At 36.5% G+C, this 19,729-nt stretch overlaps 1 protein-coding gene across 4 annotated transcripts in view; it reads right to left on the bottom strand.

Moving 5' to 3' along the window:
• Positions 1-19,729, bottom strand: part of GABRB3 (gamma-aminobutyric acid type A receptor subunit beta3) — a 543,595-nt gene that overhangs the window by 75,500 nt on the left and 448,366 nt on the right. The window lies entirely within an intron of this gene.

The raw sequence follows: 19,729 nt of genomic DNA, 5'->3' as shown, positions 1-19,729 counted from the left end.
CGGGGAGATGGCTACTGCCAGCTCCCTTTCCTCAAAGAATTCACCTCTCGGTGACCACTCCTCCAGGGTGGCCTTCAGCTCCAATGGGCCCGCCAGCAACAGAAATTCAGACCCTGGGCACGGAGAGTTTGTGTCCCAGAGTCTAGAACCAACGACGTCATCCAGAAACTGGATTACTTGCCATTTTTAATAAACTTTCCCACAACTGACTCTTCTTCCAAAATATCCACTTTCCACTTCCCTCTTTCCGTTCTTCCACTTTCCCCCCTTTACGTTATTCCCCTCTCAAATGTTTAAACAACAACAATATCGCTGCTATATTCTGTCTATGTAAACCTATCAGTATAATACTAATACAAATACAGATTCTGATACCTCAATCTCAGATGTTAACTTTAAACTCCCCCAGCATATCCTTTTTTCTTTGTATGATCGAATAACCCTTCAGTCTCTCTTTAATGCCCTTTCTCTTATCTTCTATCTTCTTTCTTCTCACACCATTCCATTTTGTACGTCCATATAATCACCCCTGCTATCCCCTCAACAACACTTTCCAAAGTTATCAGTCTCTATATCATTCCAATTTCTCCTGTCATTCAATCTCTATCCCTTTCCGGAGAGAAGAAAAAAAAAAGACCTTTCCATCGGCCAATCCCCTCAGCAGTCAAAGTCAAAACCAAAAGCCATAAGACTCGCAAACAAAGTTCTTAGCTTAATTAAAGATAGATTCCTGTCCTTTTAGATGACTTTAAGACACTATGTCTTTAATCAATGCAGCCTGGCTCCTCCACATCAGGCCCTATTCGGGCACTCTTCCTGCCACTTTCACTCACCACCTCCTCTCCACTCCTTCAGGTTCCCTTTTTCCAGGCTTCCCCTTTCTGCTTTCTCTTTTGATGTGTTTACCAAATCCACTCACAAAGCTTTGGGAAAAAGTCAATCTAGTCAAATCCGATTTACCATCTTCTGCTATTTCCTCGCTTGCTCCGTCCAGCTGTCAACTTCAGCGGCCATTTTTGGCCGTCTTCTTCCCGATCTGCTCGGTTCTGGGTTTACCCGCTTCCTGTTGCCAGTCGCCACCGACGGCAGAGCAGCAGGTCACCCACACCTTCTGTTGCTCCCACGAGGCTTCTTTTGGCTCAGATGAGCCCCACAGATCTAGGACGAGCGTTTGGCGATGCCAGAGAGACTATTCGCACCGCCACCCGCTCTAACAGCTGGCTCCACCTCCTGTCCTGCTGGAAATAGTTTGAAACCTCCATCCAGAGGGAAGCAATAGAAACAAACCATGAAGTGAGTGTGTGGGGTCTCTAATAATGCTTCGAAGTCTAAGCACATAGCACTTAAAAGGAGTGTCCTGAATAATGGGAAGTGAGCTTCCTATAATCTTCTCTGCTGTCCTTATCACTCTCTGTATGGACCTTCTGAGGCACTGCTACCACCAAACCAAATAGTGATGCAGTTTGTTAAAATGCTCTCAATTGTGCTTCTGTAAAAAGTGGCCAGGACAGAAGGAGAAAGATGTGCTCTCTTCAACCAACGCAGGAAATGCAGATGCTGGTTTGCATGCTTCACTAAGGATGATGTGTGGAGAGACCAGTTCAGATGATTAGTTATCTGCAGCTCCAGATACTTAATACTGTTGACCATCTCTACATCTGCATCCTTAGAACTGAGTGGAGTATGACTATGCTGGCTCTTTCTAAAATCTATAATGATCTCCTTTGTGTTATTAACATTTAGAACCAGGTTACTTTTATTGCATCAGTCCACCAGAGCGTTCACCTCTTCCCTATAAGCGTCTTCATTGCCACCACTGCTGTGTCATCTGCATACTTCACAATATGATTTGTAGCAGATTTGGCACACTAGTCATGGGTCATCAAGGTGAACAGTAATGGACTCAAGACACAGCCCTGTGGGGAACCTGTACTCAAGGAGATGGAGTTGGAAACTTTTCTTCCAACTCACACTAACTGGGGCCTATCAATGAGGAAATCAAGTATCCAGTTACATAATGGAGTATTAAAACCTAATAGGCCCAGTTTATTCACCAAATGTTGAAGAATGATTGAGTTGAACGCTAAATTAAAATCAACAAACAGCATTCACACATGAGTATTCTTCTTCTCCAGATGTGCCAAGCTAAGATGAAGAACACAGGAAAGTGCATCATTTATAGAGCAGTTCTTCCGATAGACAAATTATAATGAGTCAAATGTAGGGGAAGGTATGAAATCATATAGTCCTTTACAAATCTCTCAAAACACTTCATCATAATGGAAGTGATTGCAACTGGACAGTAATTATTAAGGCATGTGATTATAGAGTTTGGGGGCACTGGTACTATGATTGCAGTCTTAAAACATGATGGAACCATGGCCTGATGCAACAATAGATTGAAGATGTCTGTGAGAAGAGTGGCCCACTGGTCAGCACATTCCTTATGTACTCGCCCAAGGATATTATCAGGATCCACAGCTTTTCAAGTGTTGACTTTCTGCTTATGACTTTTACCCTAAACCTGAATATTTGAAAGAGCCTTCCATCTTCCAGACATCTTGAAGTATAGAAGGAATGCTTTTCAACTTTAGAGACAACAAAGAGTTTTTACTTACAAAAGAATGGTGCAACTAAAAAGATTTTGATGATCTATTTTTATCAACCAAATGCCTCAGATATTTCAATCTTCCAATATTTTGCATGGCTTATTAGTAGAGATTAGTGTACAAAGGTGTGTGCATATGTATGTGTAAGTGATGAATGATGAACTCCAACAATTGTATTTTAACTGCATTTAAAAGAAAAAGTTCATTTTATTTAAATTCTTATCTGAAGTTTTTGAGTCTGCAATGGGCAGCTTCAGCCTTGGCATTTGCAAAAGGTTGAAACTGTAAAAAAAAGTATTATCTCATTCCACATTTGAATCCCTCTATTCCCAGATTAACATCTGAAGATATTAGACATATTCAGAGGTGAAGCAGATGAGTATGAATTAGGCTTTTTTAAAAAAAAATAAATCAGGGCACTGCAATGCTAGTATGCACATGTCCATCTTTTCATAAATGGTAAATATTGTCTTTGATTTTCAAATGGTCCTTTGAAATCTCTACTAATTTTTCTATCTACAGAAGGAGCTTGTGTTTGATATTATATAGTGAACACTGTAGTCAAATGACGATTTGATTCTCAGCTCTTGTCCAACGTATCATCCACTATGTTACTGGATTTTTGTCATAATGTGCCAAGAACTATATCCTACAACAACTTTACTCAACTTAAAATATGTTTGGTCTACAACTTCTTAAATTCTCAGGTAATTATATTCAAATATGATAAAAATTATATCAATTTTTGATACATATATATCAAATACAATATACACATATGATCAATATATCAAAATTGTCATTTTTATCATTTATCATTTTTGTCGTGATCAAGTGCAATGGTTTATCTCATCTCATTATGAGCATGCTGGGAGACATATATTGATTTCATAACTAGTTCAGATTACAAAACAATTTGTCACAAAAACCAAGCAGAATTCTGTCCTCCCAATTTATATTACTAGTACATTCACTAATGTGCAGAGTATTTAGGAAAAAGGTACATTTGTTCCACAAGAAATAGTAGGCTACTGAATATCTCTGATATATGTATGCAGTGCTATGATTGCTGGTTTATATGGTATTCCAAGTCTGTATCTAATTCATAATTGTAAACGGGTTAATAATGTAACAATTTTGTGCAAAAAGTCATAATATATATACACACATACGGACACATACATATATGCATATACCAAATGTACCAGAAATAACATTTAATTCTTTGAGCATTTTGAAATTACGTGGGAGACCGTATATAAACCATATAATCTGGAAAATGTTAAGAGATGTTTCTAATTATTATCTTTCAAAGCCAGTGTTTCGATAATATGACCACATACATAATAAATTACATTTGCATGAAATGAAGCTAAAATAGGCAATACAAAAACAAACAGTGTGTGGCTTATTAAAATAGTATGCTTTCATGTAGAAGCTAGAAAATCAATCACAACAATGCTACTACTTTAAATGCAAAACAAGATGTATGTTTCCATATTCTACAGAATTTATAGAAACTATCCCCAGTATAATTTTTGATACTATAATGTTTAGAAAACGTTTTCATTCAACCCTTTATCACAAAATATTGTTGCACTATTCTTAGCTAACTACAGTATTGATATAACATCACATTTTTTAAATCAGGCAACAAATGAAAGTTAGTTATGATAAATGTAAATATAGTTGGTATAAATACCCTTGTAAAGAAGTTTATTATATAATGCACAATGGACATATTTCTCATTTCCATCTTTGGATATGCATAAATTAATATAGAAATTATCTCTTATTTACCCTTGTTGTTAGTGAAAAGGCCAAGAAGTGATAAAAAAAATTACATCTAACAAGGAGCAACCAAATATTCACCAAATTTACACTAACATTTACAGATTCCTACAGTATCTCTCCATTTAGACAACTTTTTCCTGACTGTAGTTCAATTTCAACAACAGTAGCCAAAACATATCGAAACATTTACCCTTGCCATTTCATTTCCAAATTTAAATTATAATTATTGAGTAGTATATTAAGCTTTAATTACAATGTACTATATATTTTTTGATTTTTAGCTAGAGCTTTAGGATTCAAAACAGATTACACTGATAAAATACAACAGTATAAAACAGACAAACTGAAATTATATGACTAACAAGCAATGGGATGATTTTAAGCATCCTAGGAAGCAGCAAATCAAAGTTCAATTTATAAAAAAAAAATCTAATTAAAATTGAATAAAATATTAAAAGAGTTTTAGCTAGAAGAACTTAATCAGAAGTACAGAATTTTTAGGCTTGTGCTTCATAATTAAAAGTGATCTAATTAACTGGATACTTTTTTAAGGCTAAGAAGTCTGATTCTTCAAGGTCATTAAAGTTATTCACTACAGTATATTCCAAAATGAAATATGTTGATTATATAATGAGGGTTAAATACCAGCATTACTGAATTTAATGTGATTTCTAGTTTATACATAGAATTAGGAAATACTTTCAATTCAGAAAGAGGGCCTGAGAATCATTCCAGATAGAAGCATGTAAATTCTGACATTCTGAGGACTAAGAAGAATCATTTCATTATAAGAATCATAAAGAATCATAATTCTACTGATTATTTCTATGAAGAATCATGTTATATCATTATAAGAGAACAAGACAAACTTATTAATTCTTGGATGCTGTTTTGAAAACTATACAAACAGTGTCATTAACACCAGGATGATGATGACCCAGAGCTAGATTGGAACTGTAATATATAATAACACTGCATTAATATCAAGAGATCAATGGACTCAGAATCAATCCAGCTTGCTACTTTTCTTTAGCTCTATTCAATCAATCAGAATAGAGCTTGAGGTGACCTTGGAGGTCTTCTAGTCCAGCCCCCTTCTCAAGCAGGAGAACCTATACCATTTCAGACAGGTGACTGTCCAGTCTCTTCTTAAAAATTTCCAGTGATAAAGCACCTACAACTTCTGAGAGCAAGCTGTTCCACTGGTTAATTGTATTCACTGTTAGGAAGTTTCTGTTTAATTCCAGGTTGCTTTTCTCTTTGGTCAGTTTCCAACTATTGTTTCTTGTGCTTTGGTAAATAACTTGACACCTCCTCTTTGTGGCAACCTCTCAAATACTGGAATACTACTATCATGTCACCCCCAATCCTTCTTTTCTCTAGATTAGCCAGACCCAAATCCTGCAACCATTCTTCATATGTTTTAGTCTCCAGACCTTTAATCATCTTAGTTGCACTTTTTTGCATTTTTTCCAAAGTCTCAACATGTTTTTTGTAATGTGGTGATCAAAACTGGCTGCAGTATACCAGGTATGGCCTTACTAAGGCTTTATAAAGCAGTACTAATACTTCACATGATTTTGATTCTAAGCCTCCGTTTATACAACCAATTATTCCCCCTCCCAAATTATTTACATCCCATCTTTATTATTTTTACAAATAACTCAAGGCAGTACTGTAAACATACCTAAAACTCCTTCCTCCTCCTATTACCTCCACAATAACAATCCTGTGAGGTGGTTGGACTGAGAGAGATGATTGACCCAAAGTCACCCAGCTGGCATTCACACTTAGGGTAGAAGTAGAACTCATAGTCTCTTGCTTTCTAGCCTGATGCTAGACCAAACTGACTCTCCTTATTGTGTGTGCCTAAACATATGAATTTTGCTATAGTTAATTACATTATAAACCCAATTAAATGAGAAATTGTATTCAGATAGTTGAGTCATAATATTAATATACTTCTACAGCAGAGAGTAAAACACAGGAAAGTGAGACTACATACTTAATCCAAGTTGAGAATTCAGTTTCTTTCTTTTTTTAAAAAGTAATTTTTATTATCATTTTCCTTTATACAATTCTAATACATATTCAGCAGACTGTGTCATTTTTATATACTTCGGATCAACATTCTATACAATGTATACACTATATACATTCAATATCTAACTCACAGTAACCTTATGTATGTTTCCAATTTTTGTTTCTATTATCTATCCATATATACCATTTTTCCCAAACCGCGTAAAATTCCGAATCGTCTTTTTCTTTTAGTTCTAAAGTGAGTTTATCCATTTCGGCACATTCATATATCTTCTGAATGATCAATCCCTCTGGTGGTATATTGCGTTCTTTCCAGTATTGAGCGAACACAATTCTTGCCACAGTTAATATGTGTAGAATCAAATATCTTATTTTCCTGTCAAATTTCTTTTTAAGTATTCCCAGGAGAAATGTTTCCGGGTTTAGTTCTATTTGGCATTTTGTTAGCTCTTGTAGCCACCCTTGTATTTTAGTTCAGTATTTTTTCGTTTCAGGACACGACCACCAAGCATGAAAGAAGGTACCTTGACGATGGTTACATTTCCAGCATTTTGGATTTTGATTCGGGTACATTTTTGCCAGACTTGCTGGGGCTAAGTGCCAGCAGTATAGCATTTTATACTGATTTTCCTTATATGCAGCAGATTTGGTTATGGTGTAATTTTTATTCCAAATTCTTTCCCAATCTTCTAATTCTATATTGTGCCCTATGTTTTTTGCCCATCCAATTATCATTTCTTTCACCATCTCCTCTACTCTGTCAAATTCTAAAAAATAATTGTATATTTTAGATATTAATTTTCCTTCGGGGCCTATCAATAGTTTGTCTAGTTGTTTTGGTTCCATGTCAATTCCATACTCTTCCACATTTTTCGTGTATCTAGATTGCAGTTTTAAATATGGCCACCAATTAATGGATATTCCTTGTTCTTTTAATAACTGATTATTTTTGAACTTTCCTGTTTGTCTAGAATTTCAGAGTATCTGGGCATTTTGTTTATATCTAATGTATTGGGGTGGATCATTGTCTCCATGGTGGATAACCAACCAGGAATTTTCCTATAATGTTTTTTCCTTATATCCTCCCAGGTTCGTAACAATCCATCTCTTATTTTATGTCTATAGAAATATGAGTGTGTCCTGTTTCCTTTGTCCCACATGAAGGCATGCCACCCCTTCTGTAAATCATGCCCTTCCAGAGTTAAGATTCTCCTGTTATTTAAGTTAACCCAGTCTCTTATACAGACCAGAGTTGCTGCCTTGTAGTAGAATTCCCATGCCGGGAGTCCAAAGCCGCCCCTACTTCTACTGTCTTGGAGAGAAAGTAATTTTATCCTCACTTCTTTCCTAGCCAAACAAATTTTGTAATAATTTTATTGAGTTCTTCAAAAAACTTCTTGTCTAATGGTATGGGGATTGTCTGAAATAAGTATAATAATTTGTGTAGAATATTCATCTTAATAGTCGCAATCCTACCTAAAAGTGATAGTTGTAGCTTCCCCCATTTTTCCAAATCCTTCTTTATTTGTTGGACTAATACCATATAATTATCTTCCTTTAGGGATGAACATCTCGCAGTCAGCCATATCCCTAAATATTTTTTTTTTAACTATTTGTAAATCCATTTCCTTTTCTAATTCTTTTTTCTGATTTGTTGTTAAGTTTTTAACTATCATTTTGGTTTTCCTTTTGTTAATTTTAAGTCCATATATTTCCCCATATTTTTTTTATTTCTCGTATTAGAATGGGACCAGATTCCAGAGGTTTTTCAATGATAAAGACCATATCTTCTGCAAAAGCCTGTGCTTTGTACTCTTCTCTTTTAATTTTCGTTCCCTTTATTTCTCAGTTTGCTCTGATTCTATTTAATAGTATTTCTATTGTTAAGATAAAGAGAAGTGGTGACAATGGGCATCCCTGACGTACCCACTTGGTTATTTGAAATGTATTGGTGGTGTCCCCATTTACTATTACCCTAGCCTTCTATATGTTATATATTGCCGCTATCATATTTTCAAATTTACTTCCCAATTCCATATGTCTAATTTGTTTAATCATGAATTGCCAATTTAAATTGTCAAAAGCCTTCTGAGCATCCAGAAGAACAAGAGCCACTTGTTTCTCTGAATGGGCTTCATAGTATTCCAATATGTCTACTATTATTCTTGTATTAATCTCTTATTTGTCTATTTGGGAGGAAGCCATTTTGGTCCAGGTGTATTATCTCATTCAATACTCTTTTCAGCCTATCTGCTATTATATTCATAAATATTTTGTAATCTGCATTTAAAAGGGATATTGGTCTACAGTTACTGATTTGGTTTTTATCTGTACCTTCTTTCAAGATTAAAGTGAGGTGTGCCTCCCTCCACGATTCCGGTATTTTCACTTCGTGTAGCACTTCGTTACATATTTCCAACAATATTGGTTCCATAATCTCACTTATTTTTTTGTAAATTTCCTCTGGGAGGCCATCCGGTCCTGGTGTCTTGTTATTCTTGAGTCTTGAAATTGCCCCTCTCAATTCTTCTGGTGTTATTTCTCTATTTAACATTGTTCTTTTTTCCTCCTCTAGTGGTGTGATCCCTTCTTCCAACAAGTAATTATCAATTTTGTCCAATGCTATTACTTTTTGTTTATAAAGGTTCACGTAATAATTTTGTACAATTTTCTTTTTCTCTTATTCATTATTTTGTAGGGTCCCCATCTCATCATATAACTGTTGGATAATCCGTCCTTCTTTTTCCTTCTTCAGTTTGTAAGAAGGAAAATGGCATGTTCAAAAAAGAATTGTTTAGAAAATTTTAAATTTCTTGCGATCTCCGCTTGCTTTAGTATGTTCAACTTATGTCTATCAAGCGTCAAACTTTCTTTAACTAATTCATCTCCTGGTTTTGTTTGGAGTTGATTCTCCAATTTTCCAATTTCTTCCTTTAGAATATTATGCTACTTCCATTTTTCCTTATTTTTCTTTGCCATATAGGCTATTGTTATTCCCCCTTATATAAGCTTTCATAGTGTCCATAAGTTTGTTAATGAAGTATGTTGTTTTTTATTTTCTTTAAAGAATAATTTCAATTCCTTCGTTATCCTTTCCATATATTCCTTTTCCTTTAAGATTTGGGGGTTTAGTGTCCATCTTTTGATTTTTTTCCTTTGGCCTCTCCATTTTATCTCAAGGGGATTATGATCTGCCCACGTATTTGGGGAGATCTCAATCTTTTCTATTTCTATAGCTAATTTCTTATTCATCCACAACATATCAATTCTAGACCACGATGCATGGGGATTGAAGTAAAATATATATTTATTTTCTTTTTGGATGTAGGGTTCTCCACATATCTATCAAATTTAGTTCATCTATCATTCTAAAAAATGTTTTTGGTAATATATTTCTTCTACTCTTGTTAGTTTTATTGCTAACGTAATCTTTCTGGATATCAATTATCCCATTATAGTCACCTACAATGCAGATATTCCTATGGCTTATTGCAATTATTTTTTCATGCAGTTTCTTTCAGCACTCCCCCTGGTTCTTATTAAGCACATAGATAACTACCACCAAGAATTGAGTATGCCCTCATTTTATTTCCATCATTAGGGTTCTTCCTTTTGGGTCTGCATAAATTTGATTAGTCTTTATCCCTTCCTACCACCACTCCTTTCTTCTTCTTCTCTGCCAGTGCTGTATAGAGTGTCCCTAACTTTTTGTACTCTAAATATTTTTCATCTTGTTTTCGAATGTGTACCAGGCCATACTATGCCTGTCTTTTGTTTACTTAGCTTTGTTAGTATTTGTCTCCTTTTTGCCACTGCATTTAGTCCATTAACATTTATTGATATTAATTTCAAATTTTCCATTCCATTATCTATCTACCAGATATTAGTCTCTGTTTGCCCTTGTAACTATTTGGGATCTTGTTTTAATATCTCTTATTTCTTGGTTTTTTTTTTCTTCTTTGCTTCTCTCTTTCCGGACTCCTCCTTTAGTTTGGTCTTCTTCTTGGGTTAAAGTCTCCATCTCCTCCCTACTGCTCTGATCCTCTTCATTTCCCATCAGCTGGTCAAAGAAGTCCTGTGCCGTCCCTAGGCTGTTGATTTTAACCTTCTTGTCTTTCCATGAAATAAGCATTTAACCTTCTTGTCTTGCCATGAAATAAGCATTTCCTCTGGAAGTATCCACCTAAACAGGATATTTTGTTTATTCAATTGTGCGGCCAGGACGCAATAGTCCTTACGTTGTTCTCGAACCCTTCTAGGAATTTGCTTCAATGTAATGATTTCCTTCTCCTTATAAATCATTGGTTCTTCTCGGGTGATATTATACACTATGTCCCAGATTTTGTTTCCGGCAAATCTAACATGGATCTCCTTGGGCAGTTTGTGGCGTCTAGCATAATTCGTTTGGATTTGGTAAACTTCATCCAATTCGTTCATAATTTCTTGTTTGTCTCTTTGTAGAGATTCTGCTATAATACCTGCCATTGTCTGTCCTAAATCTTCATCCTTCGAAAATTAACATATGTTGATGGGAAAAATAATAATAAAAAAAGATTGTTAAATCTTCATCCTTCACCTCTGTGACATTTTGGAATCTTAAATAAAATGATGCCCGGTCCATTTCTAATTGAATTATTGAATCTTCGAGGTCCCTGTTTATTGCCATCATTTTCTGATCCACCAGGTCTAATTTTTTCAACCGGTGGTACGTGTACCACCAGTGTTACTTTAGCACCTGGCAGTGGCATGTGACCCAGTTTGTTCTGTTTTATCTTCTACTATTTTTATTTTTTGTTCATTCTTCTGAATTGCTTCCTGGATTGAGTTCATTTTATTATCCAATTTCTGAATGTCAAATTTCATTTCTCCATGATTGCTAAACATTGTTTCTTGCATTTTAACCATTGTTTCCTGGATCAATGTCAAAGTGGCTTGCATTGTTTGCATGTTTGGGGTCGTATTGGTTTTTTCCGTCTTTTGTGGCCCCTCTATCGACCGTTGGTTTGATGGGGAAGCCATTGTTATCGTTGGATTTGATGCAGTTTTTTCCCCTGCCTTTAAAGTCATTGCAGTAATACTGGTCATCTCTTTCAATATCCTACTTTGGTCTCCCAGTATTCTATAAATATTTTTCCACACTGTCATCAACCATTTACTATCTATCTTATGTTATTGTTGTTGTTGTTGTTGTTTTGTTTTGTTCCCCCCCCTCTTTTTATCTTCCTTGTAGCATTGTATTAAATATTAATTAATTCCACTAATCCTAGCTATCTCTATTTTTAGTCAACTTTAAACAATCTTAGCAGATTATTCAACTTAAATATCAATATCAATAGTCCATGTAAATTAATCAAGATATACCAACAAAAATTCTAAATTAAGTAGATAAGCAGATCAATGTAAGTATAACTATAGATATTAATAATCAATTAATTGGTATATATCAAAATTTGATACTAATTATAATTATCAATTTGTACAAAAATATAGTTACAGTTATCAGTATATAAACAATTAAGAGTATCTATATAATTAATTTTAAGTGCTAAATTATAAACATGTAAATATATCCAAAGTTATAGGTGGCTAGATACAAATATAAATATATAAATACCTTAACTCTTTATAAAATGCTTATTTTGTAAAAGTTACTAATTCATAAATACTTACAATACCCCTAATAGTTATATATAAAATATATAAGTATATTTAGTTCTTCGAATCTTCTTAGTTAATTTAGGATTAATCAATAAAGAATAACATGTATGCCTTGAATACAAAGTTCAGGCATTTACTTCTAAAGGAGTGTAAGTCTTCAAATCTTCTCCCGGTTATAACCTGGTTATGGCTCTCTTTACTCCTCTTAAGTTTTTAGTACCTTGATTATGTTTATTATATATTTTCTGTGGTCTATTTAGTTGTTATTGTTTTTCTCCACTTTTATTTAGCCTCAAATTTTTCTGGTCCTTCAGTTTAAAAATTCTATTGAAGCAGTGTGTTCTCTCTCCACTTTCTGGTTAGGGTGCTCATCCATTCAAATCTCTCTTGCCATCATGGCGTACCGATGTCTGCTCTCACTGCTTCTCTTTTTCTCTTTTCCTTTCCTGTCACTCTTGTATACCCTATCTCTCTCCGCTTTCTCCTTTCCTTCAAATTCTGACCAGAATGTCCGCCCGTTTCACCACCACGCCACTAGTTCAAACACTTTTGTCCTTCCTCCTTCGCCACTTTAGCATTTGAGCAAATTCTGCTGAATCACTGCTCCTTCCGCCGAGTCACTGCCCGCTCCCCCAGCTGGAGATCCCGTTTAGCCAAAAAGTCAGGACTCACTTTTCCAAGTGAACATCAGCCTTCCGGTTTTCAGGATAATCTGCCACTTCAAATGTCACAATCTGCTGTAAAGATCTTCTCTTCCCTGTGCTCTCTGGATCATCACAGCCTCGGGTCCGCAATAGCACAATAGCAGACACTTTCACCTCAGTTTCACAGGGGTGTCCTTCTTTGCAGCCAGTGATCACTTTTCACTTCGCTGCACTCTGGATTTCCCCTCTAGTCCTCTAAGCCCTCCAGGCTCTTTGCGCCCCGAAAGGTCCCCAAAATGTGAAATTCTGGGAACGGAGACTGTTCACCTTCCCCCGCGCTGCTGAGACGATACCAGTGGAAGTCCTATCGAGAGTTCAGTTTCTATTTCTCTTTGCCCTTCAGCCCATTTACTGAGATGAAGTAGTTCATGAACTACAGATGCTAGACATGGTTTTTGCATAGAAAGTTTAAATCTCTCCAGAAGTAAAATAGATTTAGTGCATTCTACCAACTATTACACTATAGGTACAGCACAGGCTGTGCATCTGTTTTGACATTATTTGTAACCATGAATCTTGTTCCATGGCAGGATTGGGGTGGATTTTTCTTCATTGCTGGAATGAATTTTACTGAACTGCATTTTCCCTTAATGTAAATACCTTTACAACTTTTTATATGCTTGTGTTTTTTTCTACCCTATACACCTTATCTGACAGATAAATGTGTATATTATAATTAAGCATGATTCACTAATTATTCTTTTGTCATTCTTCATGTATATTATGAAGCTATACTACTAAGACTATATAGCAGGGATTCTGAAGCTTTGGGTCAATAGGACGGCTAACAAACAAACCTGAATGGGTTGCAAATTGGGGAGGGACTCTTGGAGGGCAAGAGCAATAGTGGAGATGAAAAGAAGCTGAGTAATGGATATAAATTGTAGATTATATTCTACAGTATTGAAGCCCACAAGACTAAGGATGTGTGAATCTCTACTAATGGATCACTCAGTACAAGAGAAGAAGGCAAGTAGGAAAGAAACAAAGCCTGGAGCCATTTTTGACAGATTTATCTGAATAGTCCTAAATTTTGTGTGAAGAATCTCAGACAAGTGTAGAAAATTTCATTATATTATCAATACTAATATCCATGTTACTATTATCATTGCCATCATCATCATTATTATGAGTATTATTGCATGTGGGGATGTTACACCAATTAATTTACTACTATAGTTATCCACGGTGGCACAAAGTTTGAAAACTTGGATTAGAGAAAATTAGACAAAAAAAAGAACCCTTAAAATAGGTATTGTCTGTAAAATAAGCCCAACATACTCTAAAACAGGGTTTTTCAACCTTTTCACCCATTGTATCATTTTTAGGATATGGCAATATCTGAGTACCACTAGTCACCCAGCAAGGTGTCAAAAACTTGATGACAAAAAAAGGGGGGGAAAGGGAAAAAAATTAAAGTACTGGTAGTCCTCGACTTACAACAGTTTGCTTAGTGATTGTTTGAAGTTACAATGGCACTGAAAAAGGTGACTTATGACCATTTTTCACACTTATGGTGATTTCAGCATTCCCAAGGTCATGTGATTTACATTTGGATGCTTGGCAACTGATTCATATTTATGATGTCTGCAGTGTCTCAAGGTCATGTGATCCCCTTTTGCAACCTTTTGACAAGCAAAGTCAGTGGGGAAACCAGATTTACTTAACAACCTTTTATATCAGGGGTGTCAAACTCAATTTCATTGAGGGCCACATTAGCATTGTAGTTACTGTGGGGGGGAGGTTTCCTTCCTTCCTTTTTTCCTGCCTCCCTCCTTCTCATTCCCATTTCCTCCCTCCCTCCCTCCCTCCCTCCCTCCCTCCCTCCCTCCCTTCCTTCCTTCCTTCCTTCCTTCCTTCCTTCCTTCCCTTCTTCTTTCCTTTCTTCTCATTCCCACCTCCTTCCTCCCCTACTTCCTTCCTTCCTCCCCTCTTTTCCCTCCTTCTCATTCCTTCCTCCCCTCATTCCTTCCTTCCTCCCCTCCTTCTTTCCCTCCTTCTCATTCCCATCTCCTTCCTTCCCTGATCCTGGACTTCTGTTGAGCCCTGACAGCTGATTGGTGCTTCTGCAGGGCTGTCAGGGTCCAGCAGAAGCTCCAGAATCAGCGCTGGGCTCCAGCTGATTGGTGCTTCTGGGCAGTTTAGCAGAAGCATCAGGATCAGCGTTGGGCTCCAGCTGATTGGCAATTCTGGGCAGCTCAGCAGAAATGCCAGGACCAGTGCTAGGATCCAGCTGATCAGCGCTTTTGGGAGGCTCAGCAGAAGCGCTGATCAGCTCTAGCTGCACCCACCAATCCTGAGCCCCAATAGTCCTGCAGAAGTGCATGCCAATCCTGAGGCTTCTGCCCAGCTCACTCAGTCACCCTTCCCCTGAAAAGCTCGCTCGCTCGCCCACCCTTCCCCCCAAAACAGGCCTCTCGCTCGCACACCCTGTCTCTTCCAAGGCCGCATGCTCGCTCGCTCGCTCACCCCATCTCTTCCAAGGCCGCATGCTCACTCGCTCAACCCATCTCTTCCAAGGCCACCCAATCTCTTCCAAGGCTGCTCGCTCGCTTGCTCACTCACCCATCTCTTCCAAGGCCGCATGCTTGCTTGCTCGCTCTCACTCACCCTTCCCCTCAAAACAGACTGCTCGCTGTCTCTCGTCACTGTTTTGCTAAGAAATACCTCTTCACTTCTCACTCTTTGTCTTCCTCTCCTGCCAAAACCTTCCCCTTTTATACCTTCCTCCTTTTCTCTTGTGTGTGCTGGAAGCTCCAATTACCATGTCGCCATGTGTGCCAATCCTGAGACTTCTGCCAAGCTCTGCAGCTCCAGCTGATCTCCTCCAGGCCTGTGTGGCACTGCTTTAGCTGGTTCCCTCCCCCACTACATTTGGCTAGGGGTCACGTGCCACCTGCCAGGTGCTAAAGTAACACTGGTGGTACACGTACCACCGGTTGAAAAGCCCTGCTCTAAAGGAATTACTTTACAATCTTCACATCATTCTCCTTCAAGGTTGATATGCTTTGGAGATTAAGTAATGAAGATTATTGACATTATAGGTGATGTTTCTCTGTCTTGCATCTCTGAGAAATGCCTTTAACATTTTTACATATTCAAAACAATGGAATTTTATCAAATGCCTAGAATGCCAAGCTTCAAAAAAACCTTATTCTGCTTCAGCCATTGTTATTTCTTGCCTTGCCTTGCTGTGAAGTTTGGAAATCAAGGTAATTCATATTATTTACAAAGTAACAAAAGGTTTCTCTCATAAAATCTGATGTTTGGGGAATAAGACTTGCACAGGGGAAAAGGGAGTTTCTATACTTTTACTTTACTGTTCTAGCACCAATTTGACCAGAGCTGATTTTCTATTCATCAGTGTCCACATGCTGTACTCAATAAAGGTTTTCATTAGAGATTGGAATGTCTCAGTTGTGCTTACTTAGTTGGGATCATCAGTCGGAACCTTGACAGAGGTTTTAAGACAACTTTAATTTTAACGTACAGGTAGTCCTCAACTTATGATCATTTGTTTAATGATGGTTGAAGTTACAAAGGCACTGAATAAAGTGACTTATGACCATCCTCAAAGTTATGACTATTGTACCATGGCTACAATAACATGGTTGCAATTTGGATGCTTGGCACTGGCTTGCATTTCCAATGGCTGCAGTATCTATTTATTGCATGGCACATTCACATCATATTTCAGTACAAAGAAACATGGTTGCAGTGTCCTGTGTCATGTGATCACAATTTGTGGCCTTCCAGCTGGCTTCCGACAAACAAAGTCAATAGGGGAAACTGGATTTATGTAATGACTTATTCACTTAATGATTGCAATAAAAATGGGCAGAAAATTAGGTCCAATCATGTGATGGCTCACTTAATGAGTTAGCAACTTCCAATATAAATCAATAAACAAATAAACAAACAAATAAATAAAGGACTACTTTTATTTCCTTTATTTCCATATAATATATGGAATTTAATTTAGATCAGTATTCTGTAACCTAGCACTCTTTGTAGTAATCAAACAACATTTGGGATTGCAGCTTCCAGGATTTCTGGCCAGTATAACTAAGAGGATGAGAATTCTGCACATTCTAATACATCAGGAAAGCAACTGACCAATGAAGAATTTTTGTAAAAAAAATCAGTATTTCTGTAACTATGATTCTATTGCTAACTATTGCACACATGGCCACACAAGCATACAAACTTTAACTATATTCTTGGATTTCTTTTGCCAATTTACTTTTGATAATAATGCTTTTTATCATTATGAAAGGGAAAAAATATACATTCTTTAAATTGTAAATCAAGACATGAAATACAAATAAAACATGTTATCAAATTAATTCAGAATGCCACCAAGAAAATTTAAGCATATTGTTACTAGCACAACTGTTACAAAAGCAAAAAATCATAACTCCCATAGTGAAACCCAGAATTGTCTTATCAAGAACTAAAGGCACAGATATCTCTTAGCAGGAGGGGTATGGAGACAAAGGGGTCTGGTATAAGTAATAAAACAAACCTTGCAATGTTGTCCCTCAAATTCTGTTCATCACTTACAATTACAACACAAATCTACAAAGGCAGTTTGAAGATCAGCCATTGTGCTAACTGGGAAGTGAATTGATCAGTATATTTATAGATACGTATCTGTTATATATAACTTGTTAAGTTCTCACATATAAAAGAAATAGTTCTGTATTTAACAATGAACACTTTCCATTATAAAATACGAAGTAATGCTATTATAATTAAATTTAATAGTATTATACAACAATATTGTTTTGTGTGGCTCAATAGGTGAACAGAAAATGCAACAGCACTATAGCAGATTTAGCTACAGAAACAGCTATTAGCTGGTTCATTATCATTCCTCAGATATATTTAAAGGCTATTTGAATTTATATATACAATAGCAAATTTTTCCTATATTCTTTTATAAAAGTAACATTATAACTTATTCTTATTCTTTAAAGGTTATGTAAACATACCAACCTTTTTGGAATCAACTTTTATTATGCTCACTATGACAGTTATGAATATCTTTATACTTGAGCTGGATTGACACATCCAGAAGCCAAACATACAACTGATGTAGAATGAAGAACTGGCCAATCAATCATTAAAAGGCCACCAACACTTGCTATGATGAAAAAAGTATCAGTGCTATCACAGAAAGTGATATATATCTAAATCTAACTTTTATAATAACAGAGAATATATATGGTTCAATGTTGCTGTGATGTATTGGTAAAGTTCTAGCATGAACTGCAACTGCAAGCATTTTATGACCATACTGTCATAGTTCCAACAGAAGGAACTCTTCAAAGAACTTTGAGGTAACATCATCAGTACATGTGACGAAGGATAGTAGAATGTATTTGTTGACCATGGTTATCTATAAATCGCCAGGACCCAACAGATAACATCCCAGAGTTCTGAAGGAGCTAGCAGATTTTATCTCAAAACCACTACATCATATCTTTAAAAAATCCTGGAGCACCGGGGAAGTACCTGAGGATTGGAAGAAGGCTGATGTGGTTCCCATCTTCAAGAAAGGAAAAAAAAAACCCAGGAAACTACAGACCAATCAGTCTAACATCAATACCTGAGAAGATCCTGGAAAAGATAATCAAAACACATATCTGCGAACAACTAGAAGCAAAGAAAGTTATAACTGGTAGCCAGCCTGGCTTTGTTAAAAACAGATTATGCCAAACCAATCTTATTTCATTCTTTGATAAAGTGATCAAATTAGCAGACCAGTGAAACACTGTCAACATAGTATACTTAGATTTCAGTATTCAACAAAGTAGACTACAATTTACTGCTTAGTAAGCTAGAAAAAAGTGGAATAGACAACATCACCACCAGATGGATTTGTAGCTGGCTGACAAACTGTACTCAACAAGTAGTCCTCAATAGTACTACATCCACATGGAGAGAAGTAAGCAGTGGGGTACCACAAGGCTCCATCATAGGCCCAGTACTCTTGACAAACTGGAACAATGGGTCCTATCCAACAAAATGTGTTTTAATGTGGAGAAAAGCAAAGTTTTACATTTAGACAGGAAAAATCAAAGTTATAAGTACAGATTAGGTAAGACCTGACTCAAAAACAGTAACTGTAAGAGGGACTTGGAGTCCTAGTGGACGATCACTTGATTATGAGCCAGCAGTATGTAGCAGCAGCCAAAAAACCTAATACAATCCTGGATTGCACAAACAGAGGCATAGAATCAAGTTCACATGAAGTATTAGTACCGTTTTATAAAACCTTAGTAAGACCACACCTGGAATACTGCAACCAATTTTGGTCACCATACTACAAAAAAGATGTTGAGACCTTGGAAAAAGTTCAGAGAAGAGCAACTAAGATGATCCAAGGCCTGGAGACTAAAACATATGAAGAACAGCTGCAGGCTTGGGTTTGGCTAGTCTAAAAAAAGAAGAAATATGGGTGACATGATAGCAGTATTCCAGTATTTGAGATGCTGCCACAAAGAAGAGGAGGTCAAATTATTCTCCAAAGCACCAGAGGGCAGGACAAAAAACATGGTTGGAAACTTATCAAAGAGAGAAGAATTAAAGAAGAAAGTTCCTAACAGTGGGGACAATTAACTAGTGGAATAGCTTGCCTTAAGAAATCGTGGGCACTCCATCACTGGAGGTTTTAAAAAAGAGACCGGACAGTCACTTGTCTGAGATGGTATAGGTTTTCCTGCTTGAGCAGGGCTGGACTACAAGACCTCCAAGGTCCCTTCCACTTCTATTCTATTCTATTCTATTCTATTCTATTCTATTTCACAGCAATAATTCACATACTTGGGGAACAAGTGACTTTATGAGTGACAGTTAATTTGCATGTGGATGAAGTCTTTGGTTATATCTTTTGACTGGTCCATAAGCTAATATGTA

Source organism: Crotalus tigris, unplaced genomic scaffold, assembly GCF_016545835.1.
Source record: "Crotalus tigris isolate CLP2741 ecotype Arizona unplaced genomic scaffold, ASM1654583v1 scf7180000017772.1543713, whole genome shotgun sequence".
NCBI classification, from domain to species: domain Eukaryota; kingdom Metazoa; phylum Chordata; class Lepidosauria; order Squamata; family Viperidae; genus Crotalus; species Crotalus tigris.
This window is presented reverse-complemented; position numbering and strand designations above follow the sequence as displayed.